At 54.1% G+C, this 20,327-nt stretch overlaps 1 protein-coding gene across 14 annotated transcripts in view; it reads right to left on the bottom strand.

Annotated features, from left to right (window-relative positions):
* Positions 1 to 20,327, bottom strand: part of ATP2B2 (ATPase plasma membrane Ca2+ transporting 2) — a 385,851-nt gene that overhangs the window by 164,471 nt on the left and 201,053 nt on the right. The window contains exon 1 of one of the 14 annotated variants that reach the window (XM_058725998.1): positions 8,723 to 8,860. The exons of the other annotated variants lie outside the window; for them this stretch is intronic. The gene's annotated coding sequence lies outside the window, so the exon portion shown is untranslated. Of the gene's footprint in view, positions 1 to 8,722; positions 8,861 to 20,327 lie in introns of those variants that run through there. 14 annotated transcript variants of the gene reach the window in all.

Here is a 20,327-nt window from a genome sequence, read left to right as displayed (position 1 = left end):
CCCTGGCTCTGCCCAGTGGCTGGACCAGTTGGCCAGCCAGGGCTTCTGCTCTCTCCAGGAGGGAGTTTTGCTGTGTCAACTCTGCAGTAGCCACTGAGAAAGCACTTGGAGGCCAGGAAGTGCTGGCTGGTAGGCATGCAGGGTGGCTGGCAGGCTCTGCTGACCTTGGGCATGGCCCAGCTCAGCCCCCTCCCCTGTACTGGGGTGAACAAGCAGAAATGTGAAGGAAGAAGGAAATCACTTCCGGAGAGAGCTCCAACCCAGAGGATGCTGCATCCGGCTGCAGCTTCTAGAAATCTCCCCTCTCTTATGGAGAAGGCAAGGACCCCCTTCTCTGTAAGAATCAGAGCCCTGGACTGATGTGGGCAAGAAGGCAATATTGGGCTGGGGCCTGGACACTGGGGAGAGTCAGCTGTGTGACCTTGGGCATACCCACATGCATCTTGGCCTCAGCTGCCCCATCTATAAGACGAGTGCAGTCTGTATTGTTATTATTTTATTGAGCCCAGTGTCTATTTTAGCTGCCATTTATTGAACTCGAAGAGACTCATTAGGAGTTCATCAAATAATAACTGCCTACACTTCTGCCAAGCATTGCCCTAAAGCACTTTAATTTTATTTCCTTCTCCTAGCAATCCTAGGAATTGGAGACTTTTGTTATTCCCATTTTATAGATGGCAGGACCAAGGCACAGAGAAGTTAAGACACTTGCATGAGGTCACACAGCAAGGAAAGAATAGAACAGGAATGGGAATCCCAGAGTCTGTTATTTATACTACAGTCTTTGTGGTTTGTTTTGGGCTACCAATTATTAGGCACCTACTGTATAGGGGCACCCTGCTGGGCATACGATTCACACATAAGCTTGCCGACTTCTTACAACAGCCTTGGGAGGAAGAGGAAACAAAGGCTCCTGGGGGATGCAAGGAAATGCCTAAGGTCCCGCTGTGATTGAGGTGAGGAGGCAGGCAGGGGACTGACTTCTTCCCAACAGCTTGGTGGTTCTAAGTTCTCTCTGTGTTTTATCTTTACCATATTTCATGGTATTTACCATACCATGAAATTTACCATATTTCATGGACTCTATCGTAAGACGTATTGCTACTTTGTATATACTGAGGAAAGGAAAAGACATGACTGGTTCACTGTGACATGCCACAAGTTGTAACAGGCACCCCTCTTTCAGAGGTGTCAAAATGTGCATCTGGGAGTCCACATGGTGCAGCTTTATTCACAACAACCCTGTAAGGTGGGCACTATTACTGTCCCCATTTTACAACCGAGGGAACCAAGGCTCAGTGCCCAGGCCTCGGGTTGGATGTCACCAGGCTCAGCCCAGACTTGGTCCTGAACCACCATGCTACATCACTGCTAATTCAGCCCACGTGGGACGTGCACCCTGCCCTCGGGCACAGGTCAGAACGCTGAGGAGACTCGGTCACCTGAAGCCCAGCCCCCCTTGCTCTGGATGAGGTTTTGGCCCTCACCCAGTGCAAAGGCCTCAGGCAGACAGGAAGATACCTCCAAATGACTTCCCAAGGAACCCGGCCCCCCACCCCCCACAGCTCTACAGCCTTGATGGAAAAACATGACAGCTCACCTTCCCTTGCCAGCCTTGAGCTGTTGCCCCAGGCCAACTAAGCAGGGGTCTGAGGCAGCCAGGCTAGAGTGAGCTCCTTTGGATGACAGTCCCCATGGCCCCTGCAAAGCAGTCCCTGGGTGGCCAGACATGACCCAGTGGAGCAGCCCAAGCCAATGTGGAGAGCACCACAACTTTATAGAAAACTCCCTCGGGGTGGGCATGGGAGCCCCAGAGAGACCTGCTTCCTTCCTTCGAAGCTATATGGCTCTTGGACCCCCAACGGGGTCGTCTGTTCTTGGCTTCTTCCCATAGCCTCTTCCAACCGCCCACTCCACTATAGCACGACTTCCCGGGGTCTCTGCAAAAATTAAATCCACCTCTCCTGGGACTAGGACTTGCCTCTTCTGAGGCCATCTTTAACGAAGTCCTCCGGACTTTCTCCAGGCCTTCTGGCCTTTCTCCAGAAGCAGGACAGAAGCTCAACGTTTCTGAGTGTCTGGCATGATCGGGACCCCATTTGTGACAGTTTTCTATCCATAATGTCACACACACTATCTTGTTAGGTGGGTCTCTTCAAATCCCCTTTACATCTCAGGGTGTCAAGCTCCCAAGCTCAATGGGGCAAAGATACTGGCTCAAGGTCACAGCAGTAAACACTGGCATTAGGATTGAAATTCGAGTCTTTCCCATGGCACCAGGGAAGGCCATTTCAGTACTGATCTCTGAGCCAAGGGCTCCGTTTGCATTACTTCCCCAAATCCTTACACTATAGGTAACAGTACGATAACACTATTGTATCTCTATTTCCTCCCAGGCTTCGGTGGACCAGACCATAACCCCAGGCCAGGTACTTCACCTGAATCCCTTCTGCCTCTCAGGACATCTGGGAAGGTGGGTACTTTTATGGAGAGGTAAACTGAGGTCAAGTTCAACCACTAGTTCAACCACATGCAGCTATTCAACAGTAGAGCTGCTTATCAGGATGAGGCTTGGAATAAGCAATTACCCTCCCACACGTGAAACGAACAAACATTTGGAAAGTGCTGGAGGATACATTTTAGCTATCAGTGATGACTATCAATGGTTAGCATTTTAGAGCTTGGCAGTTACCCCACAGGTTTGGTGTCGCTCTCCCCATTCTCCCGATGAGAGCCACGAGGTCTATAAGAGCATTGAGTGGCAGAGAGAAGAAGGCACTGTGGGCTCTCGACCCTCTGCTGTGCAGGTCTCCTGGGCCTAGCATAGCCCCCCCGATACCTCCAAGCTCCCCTGCCCACCTCCAGCTCTCCTTTCTGGGGCTCAAGAGCCACCCCCCCACCCCCACCCCCAGGTCCTGGATCAGCTCAGGACTGGCTAGAATTCCTGGCTCACGGGTTCCTGGGTAGAAGCAGCCATTAGCCAGCTCTAAAAAAGATGGCAAGGAGAAAGAGCACCAGAGACCTGGGTTCAAATCCCAGCTGTGCCCCTCGCTTGCTATGTGACTCAGGCACATTCTAACCCCCCCCCCCCCCAGACCTCGGTTTCTTTATCTGTAGAAGGGGTGCTTGTGAGGAAGCAATGAGACACGGTGCAAAGGACTTGCTAATAGTGAACTAGTAAAATGGTAACAATTGTAGCGGGCCGAAGTGTCCCTCCCAAGTTTCACGTCCACCGGGAACTTCAGTATGTGGCCCTATTTGGAAATAGGGTCTTTGCAGATGTATTTAAAGATCTCGAGATGAAACCATCCTGGATGGATGGGCCCTGTATCCAGTGACTGGTGTCTTCACAAACAGAAGAGAGGACACAGAGACACAACAGAGAAGGTGATGTGACAATGAAGACAGAGATTGCAGTGATACAGCCACGAGCCACTGAGCTCCAAGGGTCGCTGGCGAGCACCGGAAGCTGGGGATGAGGCGCAGTGTGCCAGCTCCCTCAAGGCCTCCAGCAGAAAGCAGCCCTGTGACGCCTTGATGCCAGACGTCCAGCCTCCAGAACCGGGGGACGCTAAATTTCTGTTGTTTCAGGCCACTCGGGTCGTGGCCATTTGCTGTGGCGGCCACAGGAAACAGAGCTGTTATAAATGCTGCTGCAGTTAAACCTCAGCCTTGCAGTGTCTCAGGCCCTTCAGCCCAAGGGCCAGCTGGCAGGAGACTCTACCCTCACAGAGGACACGAGGCAGGCAGGATCGCTGCCCCCTCTTTCAAGGGGAAACCGTGAGACCTGGGGACTGACACGACTTGGCCAAGGTCATCCATCCCTGACCGAGCTGGGCCTGGAACTCCTGGAACTCGACTCTCCTGACCCTCAGACCCAGGCCTCCTCCCCGACACGTGGGGACCTCTGTAGCCTCAGGGACTGCAGCCCTGGCCTCCTCCCTCTGCCTCCATCAGGCCGGGCCATCTTGCTCTCTACTCCCCTGGAGGGCTTTCCTGGAATGCGTCTAAGGCCTTAAAAACACTCCCTCCCTCCAATGCGGGGCTCCCCACTGGAGACCAGGGTGAAGCCCTCAGCACATCCCCTGGCACACAGTAGGTTCTCAGCGGTTGGTGAGAGCGTCCCCTATTTTGTATCGTCATCATGCAGCAGCCCTCCGAAGTGGGCACCTGTTCCCATTTTACAGACCAAAGGCCAGGGCCCGAAGAGGTAAAGCAACTGACTCAAGGGTCAAATTCTTAAATGCCCGAAGTAGATTTCGAGCTCACAACTTAGTCTGATTCTCGATCTCGACAACTTCCACTCACTGAGCCACAAATACTGGCCACACCCTGAGCCTGCCACTCAATGTCCAGTACTTTCCCCACTTGCCCCTTGCAACAACAGCCTGAGAGGTCACAGATGGGTGAACTGAGGCTCCACCCTACTGCCTTGAACTCTAGAGCCTTGCCATCTTTCCCATCAACTATCACCACTGTCTGTCTCTGTCCACGGGGACATCCTCCCTAAATAGTTTCTTGTTTGGGGCTCCTGCTCAGAGGGAGAAATGGATTATTGCATGTTTAATGTTCTGGCCTTGGAGATGGCAGGGTGGGCTGGGGTGCCCAGATTCCACATAAGAGACCCACCCCTGTCTCCCACACTGTTCTGTGTGTTACAGGGGAGGTTGGGGAAGGGGCTCATCCACCCCCACAAAGTGTGTTTGCATGTGGCATCTGGAACTTGCACCCCAGACAGTTCTCCTGCAGCCTCTTGGGAGCTAAGGGGGGAGGTCGAGAGAAACTACACTGTGCACCTCAGGGTCCCCCAAGTCCCCAACCTTCACCCTGCACCTATGATGTGCCAGCTGCTTCACACACATCACTCAGAATCTTCCCAACAGCCCTTCTAGAGAGGGGAACATTGAGGTTTACAGAGGGCAAGCCAATTCCCTCACTGCCATAGAGCTGGGGAGAGGCATCATGGCGACTCAAACTCAAGACTCAGGGAGTCTCTTAGGTGCACCCCTCCCAGCCACACTGCTAAGAAAGATGGCCCTGTTTGCCATGTGAGAAGGGCCTGATTTAGGGGTGCAGGGTGCAGCCAGAGGCTGGGGGCAGGACAGGGGACTGGAGGGCTGGAGATCTGAGTCTCAGTCTCATTTTGCCAACAAACTGCCAGGTGACCTCAGTTTCTCTGGATGTGACAGGAGCAGGTGAACAGCATGATGCTCCAGTTACTCCCAGCTGTGATAGCCTCTGAGCTCCCCCAAATCCACTCAGCCACCTCGCTCCACTGGGTACACAGCTACAGAGATAAGAACCCAGGGACACCTGTGAAAACACACCTCCCGGGACCTCCTGAATCACTGGGCGGGGGGACCTGGAAATTTGTCCTCTACCAGGTGATTCTCTAAGTTCATTAATATGCCAGAGACCCATCGGCCTAGAGATTTCCCTTCCTTCCTTCCCCTCCTGACTTTGGCCAACTGCAGCAGGAAGGTGCTCGCCGGCTCAGGCTCCAGGCTCTGATGCCAATGCCACCTCTGTGCACAGCTCTCTAGGGTGCTCGAGGTTCTCAGATCACTGTGGGGGAAGGCAGGGCAAGAACAGGCATGCCCTGGTCACAGAAGAGGAGACTGAGGTGCAGAGGGACAAAGCAGCTTGCCCAAGGTCATACAGCTGGTCGGAAGTAGAGGCTGGGCCCGATGCACTCATCATTTTAACTTGCAGTCAAACAGCTGGGGAAAACCAGGAACCAAACAGGCCCCTGCTGCTTCACACCTGGGACCTGACGGAGGCTGGCAAGACACCCTACTCTCCAAAAAGCACAGTGTGACCTTGGACAAATCCTTTCCCCTGGCTGGGCCTCAGTTTCCCTGTTATGAACGGGTCCAGGCCAGGTAACTTTAGAATGCACACATCTGCATTGGCTTTCTAGTGCCATCAGTTCCACCAGGTAAAAGGTGGCAGAGCTGTCTAGGACAGGGCCACATGTGCCTGGGGAGGGCTCTGCTTTTGCCCTCAGGAGACTCTCTGGACCCTTTCCTGGAGTCTCATCCCCAAATCCCAAGTTCTTGGACTGTTGGTTCCCAAGATGTTGGCACCCTAAGTTGAGGCTGGCCTCATGAAAGAAGGGAGGGGAGGGTCCAAGACGGCAGGCAGGGAAGCCAATGGCCTGGCTTCCACCCTGTCTCCGCCATGTTCCAGCTGTGTGGCCTTGGATAAGTGTCTCTACTTCTCTGTGCAGCTTCTCATCTATGGCATGGGAATAATGTGGTCATGGGAGGCCCCCCCACCCCTGAAGCGATGGATGCAGAACAATTAGCTCAGTGAATGCTAGCTGGCTTACTATTATGTACCCAAGTCTTCCAACCCATATCTAAGCTAGGTGGGGAGAAAGGAAGAGGGGCCAAGGGGAGAAGAGCATTTCAGTCTCTCTACAGCATGAGCCACAGGCAGCTTTTGTGATCTGTGGTCTGGAGAGAACTTGGGGGCTGTTGGCAGTGTCCTGGACCCAAGCTCTGAGAGACTCCCTCCAGTGTGCAGGTTTCCTGGTGCCAGAGAAGTGGGGTGGTGGGACTGGTCCAGACTCCTGGTGGTCTGGGCTGTGGGCAGCAGCTGCTCCTGCCCCCTCCTCTGTCCCCTTTCCAACTCTGGGCAGCCTTCTCCATAGAACATCAATAACCTGACTCCAATCAGAGCTCCCTGGGAATCTGGGCTGGCCCTCACCTGGCTGGTGTCCCTGTGTCCTCACAGGTAGTCCCCTGAGGGGTAAGCCTCTCCCCAGTGCCCACAGAGGCACCTTCACTCCCAGGGCAGATGTCTGAAAGCTGAGGGGTGGATGTGTGCATGAAGCATCCGCAGAGGTGCCGCGTCTGTGTGCCTGGGCTGTCTTTGTACATATGCAACCTACACTCCCCCGTGGGCACATTCCAGCATGCTGTGCACCTGCTAATGCATGGACGGGCATGCAGAAATGGCCTGTGGGATACCACAAATATGTGCTTGTCATTTTCACATGGGGGCCAGCCCTCACATGGCCACATGCCACATTTGTGGCTGCTGCAGGGCACCACGTGCAGGCCAGTTAGCCCACATGCAGCCTCCTGCATTCCTGTGTTAGAGCTACATGCATGTGTGGGTATGCTGCATTCACAGGTGTGTGTGTGTGTGTGTGTGTGTGTGTGTGTGTGCATGATGCATTCATGTGCATGCTGTGGTTTGCAGGTGAGCAGGTGGTATCCAGGGATTTGAGCTGTATTCACATGTGCTGAAGTGTATCTATGGGCACAGGAACTCTGTATGTGTATATGATTTGAACACATACAATACACTACTATGTGTCCTGTATTTGTATAAGTGTATCTGTGGCTGTGTACATGCCCTGACGAGAATGGGACGGGGGGTACAAAGGTAGCTAAATAATATGGGCCATTTGCATCTTTCCTGAACTCCCCCTGCAGGGTTCCCTCAGAGCCGTCTTAGCCCCCTCCCTGCCACTGCTCCTTCAACGAAGTTAACAGGCGGAGGCCCCTGAGGCCTGCGCTCCAAGCCCCCTCCTACTGCACACGTCAAAGGAGAATTTCTCCGGATGGCGCCTGCAGCTCCTGGAAATGCCCCAAACGTCAGCTCTGCCTCCTCCCAGTGATTTGGAGAGCAATGCAGGCAAGGAGGGGAACCCATTCTGTGCTGGGCGAGGGGCGCTCAGCGTCACGCCAAGACCCTCTGCTGGCTGAGCCTGCCCACTCGCTTACCCTTCTGAAGGTCGAGCCTGGCTGGGCCTCTGTGTGGGGGCCCCAAGACCCCTGGGGCACTTGCCTGACTAGGGCAGGCCAGCCCCAGAGACCCCTCTCCATACAACCTAGGTGACCAGAGGACAGCCATGCATGGAGTGACCCCTTGGCTACAAAGGGTGGCTGCGCAGCTCACCCATGGGGAGTGCAGAGACCCCCTGATGGATTTCCTCAGTCTTGACCCTTCAGGGGGCAGGGAGGAGCCCCAGGTACCTAGCTCTCAGCCAGAGGCCACCCAGACTGGCCGAGGAACTGGGCATCCGGGCTGAAAGTGCCAACTCCACCACCCAGCATGACTGCTGCAAAATGGCCTGGCCACCCCACTCGTGCCCCCCTCCTGACCATCTTGGGGACCTGGGGACTCATCCCTGCCACCACATGCCTTAGCTGGCCTGACCTGGTGGTCCTGGCACACTGCAGCCCACCCTGCCAGAAGGACCCTCTGTGGGAGTCTCCCTCTGCCTCTTTCTTGCAACCCAGTGGGGGCCGGCCAGGAGGCACCCTCTAGTCCTCTGCCTCTCCCTGGGACAAGCTCAGAGGGGAGAGAACCTTGCCCCCTGCTACCGGCTTGCCGGCCCTTGCATAACATCCATCGGGGGCATTTGCTGAGCAGAGGCTGCCGGCATCTACCTGAGACCCTGGGCATCCGCTTGTCCAAGCCCCCCTGCTCAAGTCCCCAGCACCACCGTCCTATCCCCCAGCACACGGACCCTCACGCTAGTGTCTCCCTCGGCGGCGGCTCCCAATGCAGCCTCAGCTGCTGCCAGATAAACAAGCCGGGCTCCCACCAACCACCCCCCCCCCCTCCACACTGCCGCCACCACCATCAGCACTGAAAAAAATCAAATGAAATGAAACAAAATAAAATGGGTGAGGGAGGAAGGGGAGAACGGAGTGGGGCGCTTTTTATTTTTTATTTTCTCATGCTGGGGGATGCCGGTACTTACTTGGCTACGAAAATCACCACAAATCCGGCACGGTTTCCAGGCGGGCAGCCCCGTAATCGCGGTGCGGCAGCTGGTGCCGCGGCTGAGCCCAGCCAGCGTGCCCGGGTCCCTCTGCAGACTGTACCATCCTGCCCGAGCAGGTGGGGGGGCGGGGGGGGGGCGGAGGCGCCGGCGCCGGCTTCTAGGAGAGCATCTCGCTGGCAAAATGCAATCTCGGGGGAGGCAGAGGCCGCCCCTGCCGCTGAGCTGCCGGAGGCTGGGGGAGGGGGCGGAGGACGGAGGACGGAGGGAGGGACGCGGGGAGGGCTTGTTCTGGTGGGGGGACTGGGGGAGGAGAGTGGGGGCGGGGGTGTGTGGACCGAACCACCACGGTGTTGTTTGCGGTTTTAATTCCTCCCGTGGGATCATGAGGAACTGAAGCTGGCAGAGTCCCAGGAATATGCCTGCTCCCCCAAAGTAGGAGGGAATGTCAAGGGCATGGTGAGGGTACTGTCGGGGCTGAGCCTGAGTGGAGGGCGTCCTGCGACTGATGGTGGTCATCGGGAGACCGTAAAAAGGGAGAGGGAAAGATTTTGCTCAAATGGCCCCAGGTCACCCCCTACTTTCTGAGGGACTCCTTCGGCTATGCAGGGGCTCTGGTGTCCCCCTCTTTTTGGTCAGGGCACCCCCAGACCAAAGGGGGGCAAAGGTCACATGGGGGAGAGCAATGGACTCCACAGAGACTAAACACATCTGTGGCTGCAGGTCCAACATAGCAGAGCCGGTACTGAGCTCCCCGCTGCCATCTAAACGCCACCCCAGCAGCCCTGTAGCCCTACCTATGGGTACTCCCACCTGCCTGGGGGCTGCAGGGCTGGCAGAAGACCCCTTCAAGAGGCTAGGCGGTTTCTCTGCTCACAGGTGCACACCGTCAGGGGTGTCTACAAACACGTCTCCTGTATCCACTACATCTACAGGGACATCTGTGATGAGTTGGGGGACTGACCATACTGGGGTTGGCTGGCCATGTCCAGAGACTCCAGGGACCCCCAATAAGGAGTCTGCAGGAATGCAATCCCCACCCCCCAGCCAACCGCTCACTTCTTCCCGCCTCATCTGCTACCCGTTTAAGTTCAGACCTGCTGCCCCTTTAAATCCAGACTGGTGGGAGGACAGACCCAAGATCAAGGTTAGGAGGTCACAGTAGGTGAAGGGGCTTCTCTTGGATTCTGAGGCCTCCCTTTCCACTGCCCTACCCCTTTAGAGGAGGGGTGCCCTGCTTGGGAGGACGGCATGGAAAGTGGGAGGACCTTCAGGACCACTGTCTCAGGGCACCTGTCAGCGTGGAGGGGGCGCATACTGGAGGAGGGTCAGGGCTGGGGGTGGCCCTGGAAGGCAGCTCCAGATTGAAGCTGCCTCCTTCCCCTGTCCCCACCCCCTGCCCAGTTCTGAGCTGCCCGCCCGAGCCTGAGCGTCCCGAGCTGCCTCTCCATCCCTGGGCTGGCACAGAATATCAATTTGTCTCGTTAAGCTGAAAGTCTGCACTGCACCAAAATCAGAACCTGGCCGGGCAGAGGGGCCGAGGGAGGCAAAGAGCTGGGAGCGAGTGCCAGCGGCAGGGCCTCTGTCAGCAGGGCCGTGCTGATACTCCTTGCTCTTTATTTCCCTAACCCCACCAAGGGGTCCCATTCTGCTCCTGGGCCAGGCAGGGAAGACACTTGGCTGGGGTTCCACCTAAGACACAGCTCAGAGAAGCTCTTGCCCCCACCAGTGGCCCGGGACAGGGAGCTCCCATGTTGGCTCCTTCTTCGGGGCACAGATGAGGGGCTCCACTGGTCCCCCTCCAGGTAGACCTCTCAGTCAGATCCCACCTTAGGAGAGGCCAAGCCAGGAGTCACCCACCCCTTCCCCAGGGCCTAGGGGCAGCCTCTCTCCTCCTACACAGGGCGAAATAAGAGTGTTCTGAGATGGCCGGGGTTAGGGTGGGCAGTAAAGGGGCAGAGGGTGAAAGGCTCATTGCAGCTCACGTCTGGTTGGAGTAAATGTGTCTGTGCCAGGAATCCCACCGTTATTTCTGCGACATCATTGGCGGGCAGAGGTGGGGGGGGGTGGGGAGGAAACCACTTTTCCTGATTACAAAACAAACAGCCCCACAAGGGGCCAGTTACGAGCCACCACTGCCACAGCAATAATCCTTTCGGCGTCCAGCACACTTTACAGTTTGCAAAGCCCACTGCAAAACAGTGAGTCGTTTGATCCTACCACGATAATGACTGCTGTGAGCACCTGAATTACAATGAGAAATTTGTGTGTGGTAGCCAGGGTAAGGTCTCTCAAGCCAGGAGGGGGTAAATCAAACCTGTGACCTAAGCCTGAGGACGCCAGGCCCATGGCTCCCTATCTGTGAAGGCCAGCAAGGTGTGGGCCGGGTGGGAGCCCCAACACTCATCCTCTTGAAAGTCCTGAGTCCTGCCTGCGCGCTGGCCCCTGTTTAGGATGCACTGGGCCCTCACCAGCCAACACCAAACTCTCAGGAGCTCGTGGACTTTTGTTCCCAGAACCTAAGACTAGAATGGACATCTGGTTAAGCTCCCATCTCCTTGGTATTTCAGGCCTTGTTGTGCTTCAGCCTCTGTGTGTGTGTACCCCAATTACAGGCTGCCCCCTAACTTCCGAGGCAGCCCAAATGTCGACCCGCAGAGTCTGAAGGTTTTTCAGTATGTTTCGCCCATGAACTCCTATTCATCCTTCAAAGTCCAGCTCAAATGCTGCTTCCTCAGATAGTCCTTCCTGATTCCACCCAAAGAACCAATTCATGAGTCTGGCCTGGCTCTGAGCACACGGCATTGTGATGGTCTACACATCTGTCTCCCTCACTGAGCTGTGACCACTTCAGCTATGTCTCCAGAGCCCCAGCTCCTGGCATGTGGTAGGTGCCACAATAAAGGCTTAAATGAATCCAGTACTGTGTGATTTTGATTTATCACATGTCAGAACCAGAAGGACCTTCACGGGCTCCTAACCATTTCTCCCATTTTACGGCTGAGCAAACTGAGGCCTCAAGAAAAGGACGTAAATGGCTTGCCCAAGGTCACCTAGCCACAGACATTCGTCCCCTGCCCTGCTCCCTGTGCCTCCCCTAGGCAGCAGGCACACCTAGGGCATCTGGCCTGTCTTTCCAGGATATGCTGGGGGGCAGGGGGTACTGGGCAGGCAGAGGTGTTGTGAAATCTGACAAACAATGGTGCCAGTGTTGCAACTCCGGGAAGGTTAGAAACTACAAGGCAGGGTCACCCACGGGGAAGAGGGGGAGAGAGGCAGGAGGCTGGCCAGGAGGATTACTGATAGCTTCTGCCTCCAGCATGATTTGGCTTATGGTGAACAAGGATTGAGGGTTAGGGTTGGGGGAAGGTATGAGAAATAGAGCAGGGCTGAGGGGAGAGCCAGCCCAGTCTGATTTTCAAACAGTCTTTAGTTGTCCAGACCATGTCTCGGGGGAGAAATCCTAGAGCCAGAGAGTAGGGGAAGTAGAGGGTCAGTCTACCCAGGGATAAGGGTAGGGATGAGGTCCAGTCTGATGAAGGCAGTTTGCATAAAGGAGACAGATGATGTAGGTCCAGACGGGTCTCAGGGAGGCAGAATCAAATGCAATCAGATGCCAGCTGTGTCCTTTCTGGGAGACAGATTCTCTTTTGCCTCCCCCTCTTGAAGGGAAGTAGGAATGAGGACCACATCTACCCTTGCCTCGTCCAACTCAGGGTCTTTTGACGCCTCGACAGGGGTCCTGGGGCAGGTTAACTGTTGTCACAAAGAGCTTCTGGCCGGAGCTCTTGGAGGATGAGAAGCTATTTCCAAAGGCCCCTCACATCGCTGCCTTGTCTGGCCTTCACACATCACCTCAGGAGAGACTGGGCTTCTTCCCATTTTATAGGAGGGAAAAATGGAGGCTCAGAGACCTCAAGTGGCTTGCTTAGGAGTTACAGAACCAGTGAGGGCCAAGGTCAAGATTTGAGCCCAGACTGGACCCACTTGAGTTTGAGACCGTTCCCTCTGTCCCTGACTAAATTTACTCTAAGGCATATGACTCACGCTCTCCTAGGACCATGACCTTGAGGGGCCATAGAATGTGTGTCTGGGGACTATGTGGCCTGGCTTTTCCCAAGTCTCCAACCCACCTTGGGGCCCTATACCCATCCCACAGAGGTCCAAAACTTCCTCAGCCAACCTGATCCTGGTTTGGTGGTCACTCAGATCTGGATTCAAATCCCTGCTCTTTCACTTACTGGCAGTATTTGGGCCAAGGACTCAACTTCCCTGAGTTTTCTCATCTGTAAAATGGGAATAATAATACCTATTTGCCTGGGTTGCAGGCTAACGGAAAATGGCAGTTGTTATTAATAGAATAAGCACAGAATAAACACAGAGGGCGAGATTCTCCAGAAGGCCCCTGGGAAATGTTGTGGCGGTGTGTGTGTGGGGGGTCTCTTCTAACCCTTCATCCTGTTGGATGATGGCTCAGATCCCTCCCCCATAGAGCATGGGCAGGGCTGGCCTCTAAGAACCTGCCAATCCAGTGCAGACTTCTGACCCACAAACCCAGGCCCCCAGTGCCTGGCTCCCCCCACTGGTTCATGCTCCCTCAGTAAGAAGGGTTCAGCCTGACTTCTAACTTGAGGCACCATTCATATCAGCATCCTACCGTACGGCTCATGGTATGACCTCCACAACATCCTGGGAGGTAGGTCCTATTTTTCATCCCCATTTTACCGATGAGGAAAGTGAGGTAGAGCGAGGTGAAATGATGTTGCCGAAGGTCATACAGTGAGTTTGGGAAATGAGGCTTGAAACCAGGACTGCGTGAGTCCTCGCGCTAAGCCCAAGGACCCCAAAGGAGGTGGGTGTGAACTTGTATCCAGGGAACCACAGGACTTAATTTCCCACAGGTCAGGAAAACCAGAGCCTGGAAGGCCTCCCCTAGCCTTTCAGTGGGGCAGGGAAGGTGTGTGGTGTTGACTGACCTTGCTGCCCCTCTGTGAGGCCAGATGTTAGGAACAGTGGCCAGTTAGAGAGTTGGTACTTTCTCTCCTGCAAGAACACAGAGCCTGGGGAATCAAGAACTATTATGGGAGGGCTCCCTGGGGGAGGTTGCCTTTTCCAGGCCTGGGGAACATGGTCTCATCCATGCTATCCCTTTGGTTAATGCACATGCAAACACACTGCCCACTCCCATCTGTCCATCCTGCCTCCTCACCTTGGTCTCCCTCCTCCTTCTCCTGCTATCCTTCCCCTGCTTACCCATCCCTGCACCTCAGAGAGCTTCTCAACTCCTCTAAGCCCTCTTTGGCTTCCCTGTGCCCTTAGCATAAAACCCAAAGTCCTTCCAAGGCTCATGAGGGGCTCATGAGAGGCTCATGACTATTCCAGACCCTCCCCATTATCCTCTATCCGTTTTCCCCCACACTAGGCCTCTCCTGCTCTCCAAACACACTCTTGCATTTCCATGCCTCTGTGTCTTTGCATACACCATCAGCTCTGCCTGGGATGCCTTCCCTTCCCACTTTTCTGCCAGGAGAACTCCTATTCATGCTTCAAGCTTCAGCTCCAGCAACCCCTCCTCTCTGAAGCCTTCCCTGATTTCCCCTCCATCATCTCCAACCCCCAACAAGAGTTTGTTGCTATTAACCTTTTTATGTCATGCCCATCAGGTTGGGGGAAATCCTTGGGGATCCTGGGGATCTCATTTGCTTGTATCCTCAGCACTGGGCACAGAACCTCAATAAATATTGATTGAACTGATGAGTGCAGGTTTGTTGAATGAAAAAGAAATTCCCCTGGTGGTTTTGAACTGGTATTTGCATCTCTCTGTAGCTCTGCAAATATTCTTTGCACTTGCTGGAGGTCTTGGGTTAAGAGTTGCTTTTTCCTGAGCCTGTCAATGAATGGGGCTCTCTCTGCATGCCCACCTTGTGAAGGACAAAGGAGGACCTGAACTTCACTCTGACGTTCCTCAGTGAGGTCTCAACTGGGAATAGGATGCTTGAACCCAGGGCTGAACTCAAGGTGAATTGAACACCCAAGGAGGCCCTATCCCTCAATGCTCCCTCCCAGCCACCTATAGCCTGACATTTTACCATTAGTAATTCATTTCTTCAGGATTATTCGGTCTAAAAATATTTATTTAGCTCTCACAGAATGTGAAGTACTGTGCTGGGGTTCCTAGTTGACATTTGTGTGTGTGTGTGTGTGTGTGTGTGTGTGTGTGTGTTTTCACTCCTGCCAGAAGGCTGACTCCCTGGGGAAAGAAGAGGAGAAGGAAAGAGGAAACAGAAGGAGTAGGGATGATGGAGCTAGGACTGTCAAGAGAAGAGAAAAGGGAATCTGTCATTTGCTAAGTGCCTACTATGTGCCAGGCACTTAACACAAGAGCTGTCATTTACTCCTCATTGCTACCCAGGAGAATTTAGTGTTATCAACCCTCAATTTACAGGTGAAGAATAAGCCCAGGCAGGGCGAGTGGCTTGCTTGGGGGAGCACAGCTGTGTGGCACAGGACCAAGCATTCAAACCTAGCAGTCTGCCCCACAGCCTGCCATCTCTCTGGAGGTTCTCCTCCTGAGGAGGTGGTGGGGCCCAGCAGGGAGAGAGGATTCCCAGAGAGGACGGGAGCTGAGGTGCGACAATAGAGAATACTGCAGCTGAGAGACCCACGCACTGACTGCTGGACAAGTGGACACTGTTGGGATTGTAACCAGTAAGGAGTTAGGGACTGAAACGCACCCATTCTGGCTGCTAGTGTGTCATCAGAATAGGTTGGAGGCCGCAGGGAACATGTCAGCTATCTCCGCTGAGAGCTTTCCCATGTGCTAATGCACATATCTATGCACACACCATTAGCCTGCTATGTGGAGAGCATCACTCCACATTTTACTGACGAGGAAACTGAGATCTGGGGAGTGGAGGTGACAAGCCCAGGGTCACATAGCTGGAGCCAGAATTAGAACACAGATCTTTCCCGGAAGGCTCACAGAGGAGAAGTGAGGTTATGGGCTCATATCCTTATAAGGTTTCTAAGGAGCAGGGCTCTGAGGGGGACTGAAGCCCTTATCCTGTCACTGAAGCCCCCTCCCTCTGGGAGCGCCTCTGGTTCTGTCCTCCACCGCACCCCAACATGGGAGAGGGGTGGGTCCAGAGAGATTAGTAGCCAGAGCCCCATGGACTAGCTCAAATCCTGCTCCACTCTGATGGGCTGTGTGATTTGGGGCAAGTCTCTTGATCTCTCTGGCCTCAGGCTTCTCACCTGTAAACTAGGCATGGTGTCATCAGTTTCCTGCTTCTCTGTCTGCTCATTTGTTGAGCAAATATCCACTGATGTCTACTACTTTCCAGGTTCTATGCTCGGTGCTGAGGATACAGCAGGAAAGTCATTGTGTCTACTCTCAAGAGGATTTAGAGACAGATGCGAGATGAATCCACAAACCAATGTAAATTGACAAAAGGGTACAAGATGAAGGGGCAGAGGCCATGAGCACATTCAGCAGGAAGACCTGGTCACCCCTGGTGGGAGTAGAGGGGGGAGTTGCAGAAGGTTTCCCCAAGGGGGGAGTCACTGAGCTGAGGTCTGGAGTCTGAGCAGGAGTTCTCTAGGCAAAAGGAGAGGTGGTGTTCCTGGCAAAGGGAATGGCATGTGCAAAGGCCCTGAGGCTAGATAGAGCTTGGCAATTTTCAAGGAACTTGAAAGGGGGCCTGAATGCCTAGAGGGGAAGAATGTGAGCAAGGGGCAGGAGAGGAGTGGGGGACTTGTAGACCACCCTCCAGATTTCTGTCCTTATCCCTGGAGTAGGAGGAACCTTAGACGGATTTTAAGAATTAAACAAAACGAGGAACATGAAGCCCTTGGCAAGGCACCTGCCACATGATAGAATTCCGTATTGATAGACAGCTGCACCACAGTACATTGCACCTTCCACAGGTAACACATTCATTCAACAAACCATGATGGGGCAGACTCTGAGGCAGGGATACATCCACAAGACAGAAAGGGGTCCTGTTGGCACAGAGTCATGGCTGTGAGTTTAAGAACATTCAATAGACATTTAGGACTCTCAAGTGCTCTGGGGAATGAGGGGAGCCACCTGACAGAAGGGGAAATGGAGGCTAGGAGAGGTGAAGGGACCCCTGCCCCTGACTGTCGGGGTGACTGATGTGAGAGCTGTGGATTCAGGACTCTCAATCCAGTGCTCCCTCCAGGATGCTAGATTGCCATAAGGGCAGCTCCACTTGAGAGCCGCTGGGCAGAAGAGATGCTATTCATACATGTTACAAATAGTAGTACTGAGAGGTAGCATTGCCTGGACAATTGCTACGTGCCAGGTACTGTTTGTTCTAAGAACTTTTCATGTTGTGGCTCATTTAATTACTACTTATTATCAGCCCCATTTTACAGATGATGAAACGGAGGCAGAGGGGCCATGTAACTAGAATGAAGCGGTCCATCTGGCAAGGGTGTTGGGACCTGAACACAGACCTTCTTCCCTACCCTGCTTTAAGTATGGGGAATGCTTGGGCCCGGCCAGGGTGTCCAGCAAGCGGCCAAAGGGAGCAGGGTAGAAGTGGGATGTGGTGCTGGGCCTGAGGAGGGAGAATAGGAAGATGAGCTTGTCTGCCCTTGGAACACAGGCAACGCTGATGCAGCCTCAGCAGCCTTCAAAGGTATCCCGTGGGGGTGTCCCACTTTCTCCCCAGAGGAAATCCCCTTTGGGATCTGCCTACAATGCTGGTGTATGTGGAATCATGGTCCACTGGCGCCAGGAGGTGCTACCATGCCCTCTCCCCCACCCCCCATCATCCCTATCCTTCCATTTTATAGAAAGGGATCCTGAGTCCCAGACAGGGGCAGCCACCTGTCTTGGGCACAATGCAGCAAAGCCAGGGCTGGGAGACGAGTGGTGGCTCCAAAGAAGCCCTTTAACCCTATAAGAAATGCCCCCCCCCCATCACCTTGTGGGACCACCTTGCTCAGAATCTATCTTTATAAAATATGGCTCCAAAGAACACCTGCACAGGGGCCATGGTCACCTTCCAAGGAGACCCTACATCAGTGGGGATTTCTAGGCCTGGGTGGCCCACTCCACAGGCCCTCTGTGGACAGGACTGTCCTTAAGGCTGGCCAACTCTCTCACTGCAAGGCCATGGACATGTTGCCCCTGGAGGTGAGGCTAATTGCCATGGGCCAGAGAGGTGTCCTGCTCTCTTGGGCCCTCCTTCCTGTACCCCAGCCTCCCTGCCCTCACACCCACAGGCCAATTTGCAACAATGAGGTACAAGAAGGAAATGGAAGGGTCTCGACAAACTGTAAGGAATTGTCAGATACAAGGTGCTATTTCTTTCTGGGGTATACTGCATAGTATAGCAGAGTGCTTAGGGGTCACAGAGATATGGGATGGAACCCCAGCTCTGCCACTTACTATTGCATGGACTTGAGCTTGTCACTTGGTCAGTTAGAACCTCTGTGTCTAGGAGTGCCTGGGTGGCTTGGTCGGTTGAGCATCCAACTTCGGCTCAGGTCATGATCTCATAGTTTGTGAGGTCGAGCCCCATACTGGGCTCTGTGCTGATAGCTCAGAGCCTGGAGCCTGCTTCGGATTCCGTGTCTCCCTCTCCCTCTGCCCCTCCCCTGCTCATTCTCTCTCTCCCTGCCACCCCCCCCTCAAAAATAAATACAAAAAAATTTTTAAAAACCTCAGTTTCTATATCTGTGAAGTGGGAATAATAATATAATTGATCCAGTCTTCCAATAAAATGAGAGAGAATATGAAGATACCATTGGTTCATTCCTTCAGCATTAATTTAACACCTACTACATGCCTGGTGGTATGGGGACTGCTTCTTGGAGCAGGACTTTGTAGGAGGACACTCAGTTGCAAAGGAGAGAAGGAAGGAGCAAGGGTTTGGAGATCCCTGTGGGGTGCCAGGGGTGTGAGGGGAAGGTAGTGCTCCGGCTCTGTGCCGTTCCCCTGTGGGTGTTGTCTCAAACCTTTCAGGACTTCTCCTAAGGGTGGGTGACCATTTCCTCTGGGACCTGGTCAGGCCTCTCAGCTCTGGCCCCACAGAGGAACCCACCTATGAACCTCTGTCTGAAAATCCAGCCCCAACTTAGGTTCCAGAACCTCTCTGGCTGGAGGCTGGGTGGTACAGGGCTGGGGTGTGGGCACGGAAGTCACACACACCTGGATCCATATTCGGGCGCTGCTACTCACTGGCTGTGTTACCTTGGGCAAGTCGCTTCACCTCTCTGAGCCTCTACTTCTTCATCAGCAAGCTAGAGATAATGTCTACCTCAGAGGACTATACTGGGTATTGAAATACTACATGTAAAATACTTGGCCTGTTGTGTATTACATGCACAACTAATAGCAGCTTAAAATGACTCACATGCCCCTCCTCTGTTCCCTTAAGTAAGCAGGACATAGGCGTCCTAGCCTAGGTGGCTTGGCGTGTGGCAGTCTTGCCCGACGGTGTTCTGGAGTTGCGCTGGCTCCTGAGAGCTGATAGCATGTGTAAGTAATGTCATGGGGGTAGCTGTAATCTGCCAGGGTGGGAGCATTTACACCATGGAAACTGGCAAACACCACAAAGCAGGGCACCTACCTCCCTGAGAGCTGGTCATTAAATGTTCACCAGCACACCACTGAGCTCTGGGCAGGAGCTCAATACCGCTGCCTGGAGTCCATTGCCTTGCAGTTCTGGGGACCCCTTTCTGCTCTGGTGTCCTTTGACCTGCCCCTCCAGCTGCCCTTGCCCATCCCAGCACAGGTAACCTGCTCTTGGGACTTCTCTCCTACCCCCCTGCCATGGGCTTGCCAAGGATGGCCACCCAGCCCAAAGGGATTTCAGTGTCAGACGAGGTGAGCCTGGCCAATTACCTTCTCTCTTCCTCTCCCCTTGGCCGCTCTCAGGGCTGAGCCCTTCCTAACCCACCTCCTCTCTTTTGTTTTACAGTTTATTTGAGAGAGAGACAGAGAGACAGAGACAGCGAGAGACAGAGAGAGAATCCCAAGCAGGCTTGGGATCATCAGTGCAGAGCCTGATGTGGCGCTTGGACTCACAAACCACGAGATCATGACCTGAGCTAAAGTTGGACGGACACTCGACTGACTGGGCCACCCAGACGCCCCCCAACCTACCTCCTCTTAACCACCATCACCCCAGCCACCACTTCCTCACTCAAACTCCCATCCCGAGGGGTCCACAATACCCAGTGCCTATTTCTGTGATCTGTCCACATCTACCCCTCTTCTTCCTCCAGTCCCATAAGGCTGCTAGCAGCCAGCAGACTGCTGAATCTGGGGACAGGTGACCTGAGGTAGTCCTGCTCCTTTTTCCCCAAAGCCTTGGGCAAGCTGCTTCCCTCCCAGAGACTCTACAACAGGGACAGTGATAGATGTCAGGGCCCCGCCATCAGTCAGGCGCTGAGCCACTGGCTTCACTGGCCAGTCTCATTCCTTATTTTCTCATCTGAAGAATGGGGACAATAAAAATGTCTCCCCCAGGGAACTGCGTGATGATCCCAAGCAATAGCTTTTGTGAAATGGGCTCACTGACTGTGAAGTGCCATGCTAACGCTGTTA

Source organism: Neofelis nebulosa, chromosome 4 (genome assembly GCF_028018385.1).
Source record: "Neofelis nebulosa isolate mNeoNeb1 chromosome 4, mNeoNeb1.pri, whole genome shotgun sequence".
In the NCBI taxonomy this organism is placed as follows: Eukaryota; Metazoa; Chordata; class Mammalia; order Carnivora; family Felidae; genus Neofelis; species Neofelis nebulosa.
The sequence above is the reverse complement of the archived record's forward strand: the minus strand, read 5'-3'. Positions and strand labels throughout refer to the sequence as shown.